The 19,080-nt window shown below is 42.0% G+C and overlaps 1 protein-coding gene and 1 pseudogene across 12 annotated transcripts in view; both read left to right on the forward strand.

The window, feature by feature from the left end:
* LOC119517700 (ATP-binding cassette sub-family A member 17-like) overlaps positions 1–19,080 on the forward strand; it is a 153,644-nt gene that overhangs the window by 70,529 nt on the left and 64,035 nt on the right. The gene's annotated exons all lie outside the window — the stretch shown is intronic.
* The window catches only part of LOC119517703, a 51,996-nt pseudogene that overhangs the window by 16,011 nt on the left and 16,905 nt on the right, over positions 1–19,080 (forward strand).

Raw genomic sequence — 19,080 nt, forward strand, 5'->3', positions numbered from 1 at the left:
TTCAGCCATTATTTCCTCAAATATTCCTTCTGCCCCTTTTCCCTTCTCTCTTCTTCTGGGACACCCAGGATGCGAATGTTTGTGTGCTTCATGTTGTCAGAAAATTCCCTGAGACCCCGCTCCATTTCCCTTTTCTTTTCTCTGTCTCCTCTTTTGTCAGTTTGAATTTGGATGCCGTCTTCCAGCTCATTGATCCTTTCTTCTGTGTCTTCAAATCTGCTGTTGTGTGCCTCTAGTATATTTTTAATTTCATCGATTGTGCCTTTCATTCCCATAAGATCTGTTATTTTTCTTTACATGCTTACAAATTCTTCTTTATGCTCACACAGTATCTTCTTAATATCTTTTATCTCTTTAGCCATCTCCTTGAATTGGTTTAGGAGTTTTGTTTGAACATCTTTGATTAGTTGTTCCAGATTCTATGTTTCCTCTGACTTTTTGATTTACTCCTTTGACTGGGCCATATCCTCCTGCTTTCTTGGTTTGTCTTGAATTTTTTGCTGATGTCTGAGCAATGGATAATCTTGGTGGGTTTATTCTAAAGGTTGGATTCATATTCTCTCCCCCTCCTCCCTCCCTCCGTCCCTTCTGCCCCTCCCAATCTCATGTCATTTATTGAAAAATATTTACTGAATGCCTTTTCAGTGCCGGGCACTCTTCTAAGACATGTATCCTGGGATACATCAGTGAAAAGAAAAAAAAAGTCCAAGATCTGTGACTGATGGTCTAAAGAAGACAAACACAGGTCAGGAGGAGTGGGGAGAGCCGCGGTGGCTTCTTCATTCAGAGCTCTCCTTTCAGAGGCCGACTGACTGGGTGCCTCCGCCTCTCATCTTCCTCCCAGGACAACAGCTGCAATCCAAACGTTACCTGACATCCACTTTTGCCACTTTCTCCTTATCTGTCCTCCAGTTATCATTTCCTGTCAGACTTCATCATTCTTCACCTGTTGACGTTTTCAGATATAGCAAAGCATCCTGCCTCTGAATTTCCATGTCCTTCAAACTACTTGCTTTCCCAATCTGGCCTTGTTCATATTTTCAACTCTAAATGTCTGCAACCTCAACGGAAACAGTTTCAAAGACTTGGCTCCCTGCTCCTGCCTGGGCTACTTCGATGATATGGACCAAGTTACTGCCACAAGGTAATGACAGGATTCCCATCCTGGAAACACTATTCTGTTCATCGTTAAGCAATTTTCTCATATTGTCATGGACAGTTTATCTCTCACAAGAAGGCTTTTGTGCAAGGTATAATGAGATAAATGTGCTCCTCAGCAAATTAAAAGTACATCTTTGGTAGCCAGTTATAAACCCCTCCTTAAGTACATAATAAATATGAGTCTGAAAATAATGCCAAACACTCAAATATCTACTTTAACTGAGAGATTTTTGCATAATTTTGATTTTACACTGTAATACATTTGAATTCCCAGTGGCCTCTGGATGTACCTCAAAAGCTCTGAGCTTGGGGATAATTTCTACAAGCAGATGCATATCTTTGGAAACCTTTGAAAACTGAAAGTGGAGCTTTAGTTTTTTCCACTTTCCTTATATATCACCACATTCTTGCTTGAACTTCTTTTCTTTGTGAGGAGGGACATTTTTCTACAAAGCCTTTATTTCTTCTGCAAGTTTATCTAATATAGGTTTTTAACTCTCCAGGATTTCATCAAAAAGAGCTTGGTCATGGTGTATAATTCTTTTAATGTGCTGCTGGATTCAATTTGCAAATATTTTGTTGGGGATTTTTATGTTGATATTCATTGAAAGGATTGGTCTGTAATTTTCTTTTCTTGTGGTATCTTTGTCTGGCTGTGGTATTAGTGTGATGTTGGCTTCATAGAATGATTTAGGTAGCTTCCCTCCTCTTCAGTTTTTTTTTGAAGAGTTTGAGGAAGATTGGTACTAATTCTTTCTTGAATGCTTGGTAGAATTCACATGTGAAGCCATCTGGTCCTGGACTTTTCTAGTTGTTGTTTGCATGACAGGCCTTTGTTTCCAGCCTTTCACTTTCAACCTAGTTTCATCCTTGAGTCTTAAGTGAGTCTCTTAAGTGAGTCAGCATATAGAGTCAGCCTGTTGTTGATTTCCAGAGTCAGCATATAGAAGGTTTTTGCTTTTTTACCCACTCTGCCAATCTATGTGTTTTGATTGGGGAGTTCAGTCAATTAACATTTAATTTGATTACTGTAAAAGCATTACTTTCTTCAACCATTTTTTCCTTTTGGACTTTATATGTCATATCTTTTTTTTTTCTTTCTTTTCACCCTTTTAGTTACACTTACTGCAAATCTTCATTTCTACACCCTTCTCCCAACCTCTCTCTCCTGTCTTTTCCTATCTGTCTGTAGCACTCCTTTTAATTTTTCTTGTAGAGGGTGTCTCCTGTTCACTAACTCTCTCAGTGTCTGTTTATCTGTAAATATTTTAAATTCTTCCTCATTTTTGAAGGACGGTTTTGCAGGTTATAGGATTCTTGGTTGGCAGTTGTTCTCTTTTAGTTTCTTGAATATATCACACCACTGCCTTCTCCCTTCCATGTCAGGTATGCACTGACACTTCTAAAGCACTTGAGATATTTCAGGTAGAAGGTCACACCTGGTCCACGTCCACAGCAGTCCCAGGGCTCCCAGCAGCGCACAGGCCCAAAGAGCTCTCCAGGCAAAGCCTGCAGCAACCTGGATTCTTGCCCATCAAATATTTTTGTTGTTGATTGGGTTTGTGTTAATGCTCTTCTTTGACACTTGGCTCATCAGTATTACCCAACTAAGGGGGCACCATCTCACAGGGCCCCAGGGAGAGGGTCAGGTAAAGATGCCAAAAATCCTTTCATTCTGCTCCCCAAGGGTACACTTTCCTAGAGTGCCCAGCATATGGCCCTCTTTGCCCGAAAGCCTTTTAGACGTCTTCTTGGAGGTGGGCTTTCCTCGCCTGCCAGCAGATGGTGCTCCGTGTCAACCTGCTCCTGTCAGCTCTCAGAAGGCTGGCTCTTATTAGCTCCCTGCCGGATCCAGCAAAGCAGCGCTGGGCGGGGTGGGTTGAAAACGCAGGTCTCAGGACTCCAAATTTGCCACCCAAGAGCTGGAACAGTGCTAGACCAAGTCCTGCCCTCTTCTTGGGAAAGTGGAGCTCCGCGGCCCTCTCAGTCTGCAGCCACCCGTCTTCCAAGGGCCGGACACCCCAAAGCTTTCTGCCCCAAGAGCCAGGGCTGAGGGGGCTCACTCATGGTCTCTCACTGTGGCTTCTCCAACTCTTCATCCTGCACTTCCCTGGGTGTTGCAAAGCACTTCCCCCTGATCTCCAGAGCCCCAGAACCTTTGTTCTGGAAAGTTTCTGCTTGTCTCATAGTTGCTTTTCTGGGAGAGAGGTGATTTCAGCCTTTCCCTAATCAGCCATGTTGGATTCTCTCTGGTCTTTATATCTTCATGTGCTTTGAGCCCCTGTCTAGTGTCCTTTCCTTTCAGTCTGAAGAACCCATTGGCCATCCTCCAGTGAAGGTACCCGATTACTGATGTGTTACCTTGGACACTTTGTGGCCTTAAGACTGTAACTTTATAGCCAAATAAACCCCCTTTTTATAAAAGCCAATCCATCTCTGGTGTTTTGCATTCCGCAGCATTAGCAAACTAAAACAGATTTTGGTACCGGAAGTGGGGTGCTTTTGCTGCTGAGTTTGCAAATACCAAACATGCTGGAATGGCTTTTTAAATGGATAAGGGGAAGACTCTGGAGGAATTGTGAGGAGCTTGATAGAAAAGGCCTAAACTGCTTTAAAGAGACTGTTTGTGGAAATATGGACTCTAAAGATACTTCTGATGAGGTCTTGAACAGAAATGATGAATGTGTTGTTGCAAACTGGAAGAAAGGCGAACCTTGTTTTAAAGTGGCAGAGAATTTGGCAAAATTGAGTCCTGGTGTCAGATGGAAAGAAGAATTTAAAAGTGACAAACTGGAATACTTAGCTGAGGAGATCTCCAGACTACCTGTGGAGGATATATCCTGGCTTCTCCTTGCAGCTTATAGTAAAATGCGAGCAGAGAGAGATAAACTTAGAACTGAACTCTTGGGTTCCAAGAAACCAGAAACTGATGGCTTGGAAAATTACAGGCTTCCAGGGGGTGGAATCCCAGAAGCTACAGCCCAACGTGAGGATGGAACCAAACATGGAACCCAGCCGCCATTTCAGTACAAACCAAGATTGGAAAAGGAGTTAAGCAGAAAGGATTTGTGGAAAATCCTATTGTCTGATGGCTTTGACCCCTGCATGCTTCATGCAAAGCCAACAGAATTTTTGCGAGATCTTTATAGACGGAGCCATTGCCGGTCTGGACTGGAGGAGACAGACAAGGAAAAAATTAAAGGAAAAATCTCTTCAAAGACAGAGCCATGGAGGTTGAGGTCTGGAGTCAAGAGGTTTAGGGCTGGGAGAGCGGAGCAGCCCACATGCATGGAAAGAGTGAGTTTGCCCTGGAGGTCGAGGGCGGGCTTTCCACCTCGATGCTCTGGAAGAGTTTTGCCACCTCAGGTCCCAAAGAGGTTGGAGCACATTCCCAGGGAATTGGGGAGAGCCTGGCTGCCACCACACTGTTCTGAAGGGGTTGAGCGTGTGCCCCGGAGATGGAAGGGAATCCGGGAGCTGCCCCGATGTTTGAGGAGGGTGGGGCCGAGAAGGTGGTCTCCCCAATGTGTGGGTATGTTGGAGCACTCACCTAAGCGTTTGGAGAGGAAAGGGCTGCCGAAAAGGCCCTTAGGAAGAGTTAGGCTCCCACTCTCTCAAGCCCCAAGGATGCAACGTTGTTCTGTTAATGACTCTCAGACCTTGAAATCTAATGGAGTTTGTCCTGCAGGTTTTAAGAACTGTTTTGGTCCTGTTAACCCTGTTTTCCTTACTGTTTCTCCTTATGGCAATGGAAATGTTTATCCTATGAATGTCCTTCCTTTGTATATTGGAAGCATATAACTTGTTCTAAGTCCACAGATCCAAGCTAAAGGAAAAGTTTGCCTTAGGACTGACCACGCCTATATTTGAGTTTGATGGGATTTTGTACTTAACTATTGTTACTGAAATGATTTAAGTTTCTGTGGTATTGTGGGATGAATGTATTTTGTATTTGGAAAGATAATGTCATTTTGGGGTCCAGGGGGTGGAATGTGCCGGTTTGAATGTATTGTGTCCCCCAAATGCCATTATCTTTGTGGTCTTCTGGGACAGACGTTTTGGTGCTGGTTAGATTTGCTTGGAATGTGCCCCACCCAGCTGTGGGTGGTGACTTTGGTGGGATACTCCCATGGAGGTGTGACCCCACCCATTCAGGGTGGGCCTTGATCAGTGGAGCCATATAAAACATGCTGACTCAAAGAGACTGAACAGAGTGCAGCTGTGAGTGACGTTTTGAAGAAGAGCAAGCTTGCTAGAGAGGAACATCCTGGGAGAAAGCCATTTTGAAACCAGAACTTTGGAGCAGACGCCAGCCACGTGCCTTCCCAGTTAACACAGGTTTTCCGGACGCCATTGGCCATCCTCCAGTGAAGGTACCCGATTGCTGATGTGTTACCTTGGATGCTTTGTGGCCTTAAGACTGTAATTGTGTAGTGAAATAAACCCCCGTTTTATAAAGGCCTATCCATCTCTGGTGTTTTGCATTCTGCAGCATTAGCAAACTAGGACAACCCCCTTTAGCATTGCTCGTGGGGCAGGTCTGTGGTGATGAGCTACCTCAGCTTTGGTTTATCTGGGGATGTCAATCTCTCCCTCATTTTTGAAAGAATGTCTTGCCAGATATAAAATTCTTGGTTGGCAGTTGTTTTCTCTGTATTTCAACCCACTGCCTCCTTGCCTCCATGGTTTCTGATGAGAAATCGGCACTTTATCTGGCTGGTATCCCTTGTACATGTCACGTTACTTTCTTTTGCAGCTTTCAGAGCTGTCTCCTTGGTCCTTGTGTTCAACAGTTTGACAGCCATGTGTCTGCATGTATTCTCTTCAAGTTTATCCTGTCTGGTGTTCAGTGGGCTTTTTGGATGTGCATATTCACATCTTTTAATAAGTTTGGGAAGTTTTCTGTCATTATTTTTTTGAGTATTCCTTTAGCTCCATTCTCTCCCTCATCTCCCTCTAAAAATAAAGAGATATGTTGGTATACTTGATGGTGTCACACAGGTCCCTTAAGCTCTTTTTGCTTTTTGTAATATCTTTTTTCTTTCTGGTCCTCAGCCTGATTCATTTCAATTGTCTTGCCTTTGAGTTCACTGATTATTCTAACAGCTCCGATCTACTGTTGAAACCTGCCTAGGAATTTTTCATTTCAGTTATTGTAGTCTTCAATTCCAGTAGTTCTGTTTTGTTCCTTTTAAAAATTTCTGTCTTTTTACTGAGATTCTTATATTGTTCATTCATTGTTCTCCTGATATCCTTTAGTTCTTTCTCTGTATTTTCCTTCATCTCTTTGAGCATATTGAAGATAATTTTTTTAAAGTGTTTCTGCAGTATGTCCACACTCTGGTCTTCTTTGCTGATGTTTTCTGGGTTTTTACATCTTCTTTGGGATGGGCCATCATTTCCTATTTCTTTGTTGTAATCTTTATTGTACACTATACATTTTAATATTTTTGTATGTTGTCTCTGCAATTTAGTCCCTAATTACTTGTTTCTTGAGTTTGTATTTAGATAGTGCTATGACAGATTTTCTTGAGTGCCAGGAGCTAACAAAACCAAACAAACACAAAAAACACCTTTTGCAGTCTTTGCAAATTGAATTTTTGTTGGTTGGTGCTCTCTTTGAGTTCAGCCCTTCTATCTAGAAGGTCAACTCATGGCAAACGCAAAGCGCGGGGCCCTCTCTGTCTTTTCTGGGGCTGTGTCTTCCCCTGGACTTGTGCTTGCTAGTGGTCTTAGGAGTTCTGCTGTTCACAGGAATTTGAATGTCCCCTCTACTCCCTGGCAAGCAGACCTCCTCTCCAGGATGCTCCCAGCAGGACTTAGAGCAGGTAAGCTCTGCCGCAGGCCACTTTACTCAGCTGTTTCTTACCTACCTTTCAGCTGTCTCAGGGTGCTTTTGTCTGGAGGGCAAATTCTTGGGGGAGGGAAGGGAGCAGGAGAAGCGTTTTCCAGATCATTCTTTCCCAAGTGGAACAAGGCCAGGGAGCCACAGAGGGAACAGTGGCTGGCTGGCTTCACACTGCCCAGGGGAGGGCATGAGTGAGGGGTCAGCACAGGCACCAGGGGCTTCTCTTATGGCTCTTTAAAGCTGTGTTTTCTTGATTTGGCACTTGCCCAGGTCTCCTCTGCCACTTTTGCCCAGGGTAGGTTGGAACAACGGTCACCCTTAGAGAGCAGTGGCCAACTGTCAGGCTGCCGACACCTGGATCTTGGGGACCTAGGTTTTTATATCCTACCTTGGCACCAGCAAGCTGCACCATGGTTGGATTGAGTACTTCCCTGCTGCCTGCCATGATGCTGGGGAGTGGGCGATGGTATCCACTGCACAGAGAGGACAGTTCATCAGTATGTACAGCAGTTTTCCAGTCTCTTCCTCCCACTCTTCCTTGGATGCTGCGTAGTCTTCTACTAGACTCTGAAGTTTCAACAGTTGATTTAAACAGTTCCTGCCTGTTTAACAATTGTTCTCATGAAAGGACTGATTCCTGGAATTTCCTACTTCACCAGCTTTCCAGAGTCCTCTGTTCCATCCATTTTAGCACACATGCTGTTCAGCACCCATGTTCCATTTGTTGTCCTTGTCTGACACCCCTCACTTATTATCTGTGCTAAATGTTTTCTTTTTGCTTTGTCTTTCCCATTTAATATAGTAAAGGGAGAAAAGACAATTGTTCACACTGTCTCGGCTCCCTGTCTGCCTGCTCAAAATTGCTTTGGGGGCTATTTCCAGGCTCTGCTTCTAGAATCCCTGAACTCTCTCTGGCCTTTTCATTGGCTGATCTTTCACTTTGAGTTTACCTGCTTGGACCCAATGCTTTAGATCTTTTTAACATTCTTATTCTGTCCTCCTGTCCCCTCTCGTCTGAGCAAGAATGCTAGTTCCGTTTTCTTCCAGGTCCCATAGTCTTGGCAAGAGAGTTTCGCTCCTGTTTCATCCTGTCTGGAACCCTAGTCTGGAAGAAGCCCTTCCTCTTCCTACTCCTGGCTCAGGACAAGGGGACAGGAAATTAATACCAGAGGGTTGAAATAGTTCAGGTTCTCCGATTTGTCCTAATCCTCCAAACGTCTGCCAAGCAGGGATGAAGTGTGGTCTCAAAAATGGGTCCTGACACCCAGTTTCCATAGTGTGTATTCCTTGGGAAGCTGCACTGATTCTGCTCTGGCACTTCAGGTGAAGGTGAAGGGGAGCCTGGCTCTGTGACTGCTTTTCATCTGCTTTCGCTCTCCCACATTAAGTGGTCTAACGTGTCTGACAGAGTGGATACCTAAACTTGGCACCCAGTTTTTCTTGGCCTTGTCTACACCACCACAGCCCCCAACTCCCACTCCGGCTACACAGGCTCCTGGAGAAGTAGTGAGGCAACATCAAGACCTACTCATCCTCTGTTCTTCACAAAAAGCATCATATTCCTGATTTAAAGCCCATGAGCCAAGCCTCTCTTGAAGGACTCATGCTCTCCACTTCACTTTGGAGTTTTGGTTTCCCTCTTTTGCAAGGGGTTTAGGGTGAGCACCCTCTTAGGGAACTAACTGCTTTTGGAAAATTAGTCTGTTAATCAGCACTTTGTTGTAGAATGACTGTACAATTGACCTGATGCTTTGAGCCTGTATTTCCATCAAGCGAGACTCCATGGCCAAGCACTTACAGTTTCTAGATGACTCCTGATATAGCTAAGGGATTCACAAGATTCTAGAAAAGATATAAGCAGTTCTGGAATGGAAATTCTCCAACCTACAGTCAACAATATGTAACATTTCCCAGAATGTTATTACCAGCAATTTGTTCCTCATTTGTTTATCCTGATGTATCTGGGGGTCTGTCTGGGTCTAGGCCATGGGAAGACCTTATTTACCCCCACTCCAAGCTGACGCACCCCACATTGCTTCTGTCCATATGGGGGGCCAATAACCCTCACTCAGAGGTGGAGCCATTATCTCCCAAGCTAGGAATCTTTGTCTTTGAGCCTATTTTTCCCAAAAGCTGACCATAACATACCATCCATTCCATATTGAAATGAGTATTGCTTGTTGTAAGGACTGTTTTTGAGACTTGGTGTAAAAATTCAGCGACTATTTCTTGGACTACAGCAACAGTGACAGTTCAAAAACAGATCACAATGGGTCAGGGAGACAGTCTTTTTCAAGTGCTTTGAGTTTTACCATCTCACAGGTGCTTGATGATCAAAACTACAGAACATACACCCCTCCCTAAAGCCTGAGCATAAATAGCAGAAGATGTGGCCCTACCCTGGACAACCTTTGTTTGTCTGCCCTATTTTCTGATAATAGACTCTGTCTCCGTCAGCCATGGGAGGGTTTCCAGGTATTCTTGTTCCTCCATGCTGCAGCCCATGGTCCACAGGGATGCCTTTCTCACCGTCACCTGCATGTCTTTATGAATGGCTACTGATAACTGAATTATCAGTGGTTTGCACCTTCAGTTTTTCGTATTCTCTTATGTTTAAAATCCTGTAGGATATTACAAAGAAGGCTTCCTGGCCATACAGCATGCTATGGATAAAGCCATCGTGTGGCACCATGCTCGTGATGCGATGACCCGGATGTTCAAGAATGTCAGTGTGCTTGTGAGAAGATTCCCATGTGGAGCCTATGTGCAGGATTCTTTCTTCCTGGTCCTGCAGAGCGAGTTCCCTCTGCTCCTCATGCTCAGCTTTATCTGCATTGAGCTCATCATCATCAACTCCATTGCACTGGAGAAAGAGAGGAACCTGAAGGTAACCTCACCTACTTTGGATGCATGCCTCTCCCGGGACAGGAAAGTATGGAAGCTGCTAATGAAAAATGACCAGAGTAGAAATGAGGCCAAGGCAGGTGAGAGGTTGCTTAGGTATCAGAGTGGCCTGCAAGGTAAGAACTTAGAAGTTTTCCATAATTTTAACTTGCTTTCAACTTAGAAGGTGCCATCTATTGTTTTTACATGAATCCTTGCTTTTAGACTAAGGACATCCAGCCAAGTAGTTACTGGTTGGCTAGCACACTGCCCAGCCTGTGGTAGGTGTTCAGAAAATGCTTGAGGAATGACTAACTGAAAACCCTAAGGAGGGGAGTAATCATCCAAAATTAATGTATTCTTATTTTGCTGTAAGGGAGGTAGGAAGCTTTATCAAGGAAGAGACAACTTAAGGCAAGGCTGATCCTGCTGAGTTGCTCCTAAAATCATTGATTTTATGCTACTGTATGTACTCCTCTATTTGTCTACTCTCTCACGTTACTTCCTCTTCCTAACTTTTCTACTATTTTTTATTCTTCTCACTCTTTAATTTTCTTCTCATTTTATTGTTTCTTATGATTGTTTTAAGTTAGCCTACCAGTACAAAAAGACAAATATTGTATGACCTCAATGATATGAAATAATTAGAATAAGCAAACTCATAGAGTCAGATCCTAAAATATAGGATATAGGATGGGGTGGGGTAGGAAATGAAGAGTTAGTGCTTAACTTGTACAGTTTCTATTTGGGTTGATGATAAAGTTTTGGTAATGAAGGATGGTGATAGTAGCACAACATTGTGAACATAATTAATAACAATGAATTAATTATATATGTGAATATAGGTTAAAAGGGGAATTTTTAGATTGCATAAATGCTACTAGAATAAAAATAAAACAACAACATAGGACCGTACAACACAAACAGTGAACTCTATTGTATATGATGGACTATAGATAACAGTACACTTATAAAAATGTTCTTTCATGAATTGTAACAAATGTACCACAGTAATGCAAGGTGTTAATTATAGGGTGGTGTATGAGAACTCAGAAGAATTTTTCTGTAAAACTACAACTTCTCTAATTAAAAAAACAATCCTGCCAGTGACTCCCCGATCCCTATTTGACTTCACTGATGATGTGCAGGGCTAAGAAACTGATTTCCCTGGTTTGCTGTGGTTTCTTGTTTATTCATTGTAAGGAACAGAGACTAACTGATGATGGTTTGTGAGGCTGGCTGTGGGATTGCCTTGGCAATGCTCTAATGTTGGCTGTACTGGATGATAGTTGTTCTGTGGACTGACTGGCAGGTCCTTCTGGGGAAACTAGAAGCTTCCAGTGTGTTGGAATTTTTAATTTCTTTCTTAGAGAGGTTATAGGTTTTTGGAAAAACCATGCAGAAAATAGAATTTCCAAATACCATCTTCACAAACGCAGTTTTTCCTATATGAACTTTTTTTTTTAATCATTTTATTGAGATATATTCACATACCACGCAGTCGTACAAAACAAATCGTACTTTCGATTGTTTACAGTACCATTACATAGTTGTACATTCATCACCTAAATCAATCCCTGACACCTTCATTAGCACACACACAAAAATAACAAGAATAATAATTAGAGTGAAAAAGAGCAATTGAAGTAAAAAAGAACACTGGGTACCTTTGTCTGTTTGTTTCCTTCCCCTATTTTTCTACTCATCCATCCATAAACTAGACAAAGTGGAGTTTGGTCCTTATGGCTTTCCCAATCCCATTGTCACCCCCCATAAGCTACATTTTTATACATCTGTCTTCGAGATTCATGGGTTCTGGGTTGTAGTTTGATAGTTTCAGGTATCCACCACCAGCTACCCCAATTCTTTAGAACCTAAAAAGGGTTGTCTAAAGTGTGCGTAAGAGTGCCCACCAGAGTGACCTCTCGGCTCGTTTTGGAATCTCTCTGCCACTGAAGCTTATTTCATTTCCTTTCACATCCCCCTTTTGGTCAAGAAGATGTTCTCCGTCCCACGATGCCGGGTCTACATTCCTCCCCGGGAGTCATATTCCACGTTGCCAGGGAGATTCACTCCCCTGGGTGTCTGATCCCACGTAGGGGGGAGGGTAGTGATTTCACCTTTCAAGTTGGCTTAGCCAGAGAGAGAGGGCCACATTTGAGCAACAAAGAGGCATTCAGGAGGAGACTCTTAGGCACAAATATAGGGAGGCCTAGCCTCTCCTTTGCAGCAACCATCTTCCCAAGGGTAAAACTTATGGTAGAGGGCTCAACCCATCAAACCACCAGTCCCCTATGTCTGTGGTCATGTTACCAACCATGGAGGTGGGGTAGGCGAATACCCCTGCATTCTCCACAGGCTCCTCAAGGGGGCACTACATCATTTTTTTTCCTTGTTTTTCTTTCTTTCTTTTTTTTATTTTTTAACTTTCCCTTCTTTTTTAAATCAACTGTATGAAAAAAAAAGTTAAAAAGAAAACAAACATACAATAAAAGAACATTTCAAAGAGACCATAACAAGGGAGTAAGAAAAAGACAACTAACCTAAGATAACTGCTTAACTTCCAACATGTTCCTACTTTACCCCAAGAAAGTTACATAATATAGCAACCTTTCTGTGAACTTGTTCCTACTATATCCATCAGAAATTAACAGACCATAGTCATTTCTGGGCATCCCCAGAACGTTAAAAAGCTTATCTGTTCTTCTTGGATTATTGTTCCCCCTTCCTTAATTACTCTCTACTGCTAGTTCCCCTACATTCTACATTATAAACCATTTGTTTTACATTTTTGAAAGTTCACATTAGTGGTAGCATATAATATTTCTCTTTTTGTGCCTGGCTTATTTCACTCAGCATTATGTCTTCAAGGTTCATCCATGTTGTCATATGTTTCACAAGATCGTTCCTTCTTACTGACGCATAGTATTCCATCGTGTGTATATACCACATTTTATTTATCCACTCATCTGTTGAAGGACATTTGGGTTGTTTCCATCTCTTGGCAATTGTGAATAATGCTGCTATGAACATTGGCGTGCAGATATCTGTTCGTGTCACTGCTTTCCGATCTTCCGGGTATACACCGAGAAGTGCAATCGCCGGATCGAATGGTAGCTCTATATCTAGTTTTCTAAGGAACTGCCAGACTGACTTCCAGAGTGGCTGAACCATTATACAGTCCCACCAACAGTGAATAAGAGTTCCAATTTCTCCACATCCCCTCCAGCATTTGTAGTTCCCTGTTTGTTTAATGGCAGCCATTCTAACCGGTGTTAGATGGTATCTCATTGTGGTCTTAATTTGCATCTCTCTAATAGCTAGTGAAGCTGAACATTTTTTCATGTGTTTCTTGGCCATTTGTATTTCCTCTTCAGAGAACTGTCTTTTCATATCTTTTGCCCATTTTATAATTGGGCTGTCTGTACTATTGTCATTGAGTTGTAGGATTTCTTTGTATATGCAAGATATCAGTCTTTTGTCAGATACATGGTTTCCAAAAATTTTTTCCCATTGAGTTGGCTGCCTCTTTACCTTTTTGAGAAATTCCTTTGAGGTGCAGAAACTTCTAAGCTTGAGGAGTTCCCATTTATCTATTTTCTCTTTTGTTGCTTGTGCTTTGGGTGTAAAGTCTAGGAAGTGGCCGCCTAATACAAGGTCTTGAAGATGTTTTCCTACATTATCTTCTAGGAGTTTTATGGTACTTTCTTTTAAATTGAGATCTTTGGTCCATTTTGAGTTAATTTTTGTGTAGGGGGTGAGGTAGGGGTCCTCTTTCATTCTTTTGGATATGGATATCCAACTCTCCCAGCCCCATTTGTTGAAAAGACCATTATGGCTCAGTTCGGTGACTTTGGGGGCCTTATCAAAGATCAGTCGGCCATAGATCTGAGGGTCTATCTCTGAATTCTCAATTCGATTCCATTGATCTATATGTCTATCTTTGTGCCAGTACCATGCTGTTTTGGCAACTGTGGCTTTATAATAAGCTTCAAAGTCAGGGAGTGTAAGTCCTCCCAGTTCATTTTTCTTTTTTAGAGTGTCTTTAGCAATTCGAGGCATCTTCCCTTTCCAAATAAATTTGATAACTAGCTTTTCCAAGTCTGCAAAGTAGGTTGTTGGAATTTTGATTGGGATTGCATTGAATCTGTAGATGAGTTTGGGTAGAATTGACATCTTAATGACATTTAGCCTTCCTATTCATGAACATGGAATATTTTTCCATCTTTTAAGGTCCCCTTCTATTTCTTTTAGTAGAGTTATGTAGTTTTCTTTGTATAGGTCTTTTACATCTTTGGTTAAGTTTATTCCTAGGTACTTGATTTTTTTAGTTGCTATTGAAAATGGTATCTTTTTCTTGAGTGTCTCTTCAGTTTGTTCATTTCTAGCATATAGAAACATTACTGACTTACGTGCATTAATCTTGTATCCTGCTACTTTGCTAAATTTGTTTATTAGCTCTAGTAGCTGTATCGTCGATTTCTCAGGGTTTTCTAGATATAAGATCATATTGTCTTCAAACAATGACAGTTTTAGTTCTTCTTTTCCAATTTGGATGCCTTTTATTTCTTTGTCTTGCCGGATTGCCCTGGCTAGCACTTCCAGCACAATGTTGAATAACAGTGGTGACAGCGGGCATCCTTGTCTTGTTCCTGATCTTAGAGGGAAGGCTTTCAGTCTCTCTCCATTGAGTACTATGCTGGCTGTGGGTTTTTCATATATGCTCTTTATCATGTTGAGGAAGTTTCCTTCAATTCCTACCTTTTGAAGTGTTTTTATCAAAAACGGATGTTGGATTTTGTCAGATGCTTTTTCAGCATCTATTGAGATGATCAATTGATTTTTCCCTTTCGAGTTTTTAATGTGTTGTAATACATTAATTGTTTTTCTTATGTTGAACCATCCTTGCATGCCTGGAATGAACCCCACTTGGTCATGGTGTATGATTTTTTTAATGTGTCTTTGGATTCGAATTGCAAGTATTTTGTTGAGGATTTTTGCATCTATATTCATTAGGGAGATTGGCCGGTAGTTTTCCTTTTTTGTAGCATCTTTGCCTGGTTTTGGTATTAGATTGATGTTAGCTTCATAAAATGAGTTAGGTAGTGTTCCATTTTCTTCAATGTTTTGAAAGAGTTTGAGTAAGATTGGTGTCAGTTCTTTCTGGAAAGTTTGGTAGAATTCCCCTGTGAAGCCATCTGGCCCTGGGCATTTATTTGTGGGAAGATTTTTGATGACTGATTGGATCTCTTTGCTTGTGATGGGTTGGTTGAGGTCTTCTATTTCTTCTCTGGTCAGTCTAGGTTGTTCATATGTTTCCAGGAAATTGTCCATTTCTTCTGCGTTATCCAGTTTGTTGCCATACAGTTGTTCATAATATCCTCTTATAATTTTTTTAATTTCTTCAGGATCTGCAGTTATGTCACCTTTTTCATTCATTATTTTGTTTATATGGGTCTTCTCTCTTTTTGATTTTGTCATTCTAGCTAGGGGCTTGTCAATCTTGTTGATCTTCTCAAAGAACCAACTTTTGGTGATATTTATCCTCTCTATTGTTTTTTTGTTCTCTATGTCATTTATTTCTGCTTTAATCTTTGTTATTTCTTTTCTTCTACTTGGTTTAGGATTGGTTTGCTGTTCATTTTCTAGCTTCTTCAGTTGATCCATTAGTTCTTTGATTTTGGCTCTTTCTTCCTTTTTAATATATGCGTTTAGTGCTATAAATTTCCCCCTCAGCACTGCTTTTGCTGCATCCCATAGGTTTTGGTATGTTGTGTTCTCATTTTCATTCATCTCTATATATTTAGCAATTTCTCTTGCTATTTCTTCTTTAACCCACTGATTGTTTAGGAGTGTGTTGTTTAACCTCCAGGTATTTGTGAATTTTCTAAGTCTCTGATGGTTATTGACTTCTAATTGTATTCCATTGTGGTCAGAGAATGTGCTTTGAATAATTTCAATCTTTTTAAATTTATTGAGGCTTGTTTTATGTCCCAGCATATGATCTATTCTGGAGAAAGTTCCGTGAGCACTAGAAAAGTATGTGTATCCTGGTGATTTGGGATGTAATGTCCTGTATATGTCTGTTAAATCTAATTCATTTATCAGATTGTTTAGGTTTTCAATTTCCTTATTGGTCTTCTGTCTGGTTGATCTATCTATAGGAGAGAGTGATGAAGTCTCCCACAATTATTGTGGAAACATCAATTGCTTCCTTTAGTTTTTCCAGTGTTTCTCTCACGTATTTTGTGGCACCTTGATTGGGTGCATAGACATTTACGATTGTTATTTCTTCTTGTTGAATTGCCCCTTTTATTAGTATGTAGTGGCCTTCTTTGTCTCTCAAAACATCCCTGCATTTGAAGTGTATTTTATCTGAGATTAATATTGCTACACCTGCTTTCTTTTGGCTGTAGCTTGCATGGAATATTTTTTCCATCCTTTCACTTTCAGTTTCTTTGTGTCCCTGTGTCTAAGATGAGTCTCTTGTATGCAACATATTGATGGTTCATTTTTTTTGATCCATTCTGCGAATCTATATCTTTTAATTGGGGAGTTTAATCCATTTACATTCAACGTTATAACCGTGAAGGCATTTCTTGAATCAGCCATCTTATCCTTTGGTTTATGTTTGTCATATTTTTCCCCTCTGTCTATTAATATCCTTTATTGTACCCATACCGAATCTCTTTAGTACTGAACCTTTCTCCAAGTCTCTCTGTCCTTTCTTTGTTTCTCTGTCTGTAGGGCTCCCTTTAGTATCTCCAGTAGGGCAGGTCTCTTGTTAGCAAATTCTCTCAGCATTTGTTTGTCTGTGAAAAATTTAAGCTCTCCCTCAAATTTGAAGGAGAGCTTTGCTGGATAAAGTATTCTTGGCTGGAAATTTTTCTCACTCAGAATTTTAAATATATCGTGCCACTGCCTTCTTGCCTCCATGGTGGCTGCTGAGTAGTCACTACTTAGTCTTATGCTGTTTCCTTTGTATGTGGTGAATTGCTTTTCTCTTGCTGCTTTCAGAACTTGCTCCTTCTCTTCTGTGTTTGACAGTGTGATCAGTATATGTCTCGGAGTGGGTTTATTTGGATTTATTCTATTTGGGGTTCGCTGAGCATTTATGATTTGTGTATTTATGTTGTTTAGAAGATTTGGGAAGTTTTCCCCAACAATTTCTTTGAATACTCTTCCTAGACCTTTACCCTTTTCTTCCCCTTCTGGGACACCAATGAGTCTTATATTTGGACGTTTCATATTATCTATCATATCCCTGAGGTCCATTTCGATTTTTTCAATTTTTTTCCCCATTCTTTCTTTTATGCTTTCATTTTCCATTCTGTCATCTTCCAGGTCACCGATTCGTTGTTCAACTTCCTCTAGTCTTGTACTATGAGTGTCCAGAATCTTTTTAATTTGGTCAACAGTTTCTTTAATTTTCATAAGATCATCCATTTTTTTATTTAGTCTTGCAGTGTCTTCTTTATGCTCTTCTAGGGTCTTCTTGATTTCCTTTGTATCCCGTACTATGGTCTCATTGTTCATCTTTAGTTCTTTGAGTAACTGCTCCAGGTGCTGTGTCTCTTCTGGTCTTTTGATTTGGGTGCTTGGGCTTGGGTTATCCATATCGTCTGGTTTTTTCATATGCTTTATAATTTTCTGTTGTTTTTGGCCTCGTGGCATTTGCTGAACTTGATAGGGTTCTTTTAGGATTTGTAGATCAATTGAAGTCCTTATCTCTACTTTATCAGATCTACAGCTTCGTGGAGTATACTTTCTCTAACTAACCAGCAGGTGGCGTCCACGAGCCACCTGTTCTCCACAAGCCAGTTCTCCCCTGCTTAGCCTTTTTGGTGAGTGGGGGAGTGAGTCTTGTGGGGTCCAATTGGTGTACCAAGCTTGCGTGTGTAGTTGGTGTTGCCTGCCCTGTATATGGGGCGTGTTTCTGGGCAGTCAGGGAGGGGGGGTGGCCCTAACAATCAAATCTCCCTGGTGATCCTAGAGTTTTAAAGCTGCTGCAATAGTCTAATCCTTCAGTTCAGTCCTGCCACAGTTTGTCTCTGCCACTGACCCACAAGTCCTTGGTATTGGCGTATGGCTCCTGAGACTTGCAAGTGGGCCCCTCTTCCAGGCTGTGCACCCCGGGTCCTCTGTTGAGGGATGACTGTGCTATGTCACAGGTGAGTGCCATCCCCCCAGGGCAGTTCTGGGCTGCTGGGCTGTGTAGGGAGGCTCCCAGTCTGCTGAAATGATGGCTGAATGGGGCTTTGTTAATTCACACTGCTCCACCTTCCCAACTCTGGGACAATCAGCTGAGGTTGCAGGGAAGGCTAATGTCCACGCCCAGTTTTGTGGTGTGTGCCTGTTATTTGAAGCACTTCCGTCCCACTGGGTTGTCTGGGGCAGCTCTGGGCTATGGGGCTGGCGATGAGCAGGAGTGTTTCCTGTCGACCAGGATGATGGCTGTGAGCGGACACCCCCCTTTTCTTGGGAAGTTGTGGTGTTTAGTGAATTTTCTCAGCCACTGGATTATTGCCTTTTGTCTCAGAGCTCTCTTAGTTCTGCTCTTGACTTGACCTGCCCAAATTGCAAGTCTTTGAAGCTTTCTGTATTGGGCTTCTTAGAGTAATTGTTTTAGAAAAAGAAAAAAGGATTTTAAAAAAAAAAAAGGGCCCTCCTCAGAGATCCAGTGGGTTATTGAAATGCTAAGAGACAAAGCAACCAGGGCCATTAAGGAAAGGTCCACAGGGCAGAGAGATCAGCTTTTCTTCGGGATTTGCATATGCGCCTCAGTGCCTGAGCTCTGCCCTTCCCCTTTCTATGTTCAGCAGAACTCCAAAAATCCTCCGCTTTTATTTTGGAGTTTTTCGTGTTGTTTTTTTCTATGCCTGTCTCCTCTCTGCTGGGCTGGCTGCTCTCAGATTCTCTGGTGTCTGGTCTCAGTCTATCTATGGTTGGAGTTTGGATCAGTAGAATGAGTTTCTGATAAGGGCTGCCACTGCAGTTCTCCCTTCTCCTTCCCGGAGCTGACAGCCCCTCCTCCCACGGGACTGAGCCTGGCAGGGAGGGGCGCGGGTCCCCTGGCTGCAAAAACTTACAGATTTCGCTGATCTCAGCAGTTCCACGTTTTCCTGAGTGTTGTATGAAGTATGCCCAAAGTCAGATTGCTCTGTGGTGTCCAGTCCACGCAGTTCCTG

The sequence above is a fragment of the Choloepus didactylus genome, chromosome 21 (genome assembly GCF_015220235.1).
Source record: "Choloepus didactylus isolate mChoDid1 chromosome 21, mChoDid1.pri, whole genome shotgun sequence".
Lineage (NCBI taxonomy): Eukaryota > Metazoa > Chordata > Mammalia > Pilosa > Megalonychidae > Choloepus > Choloepus didactylus.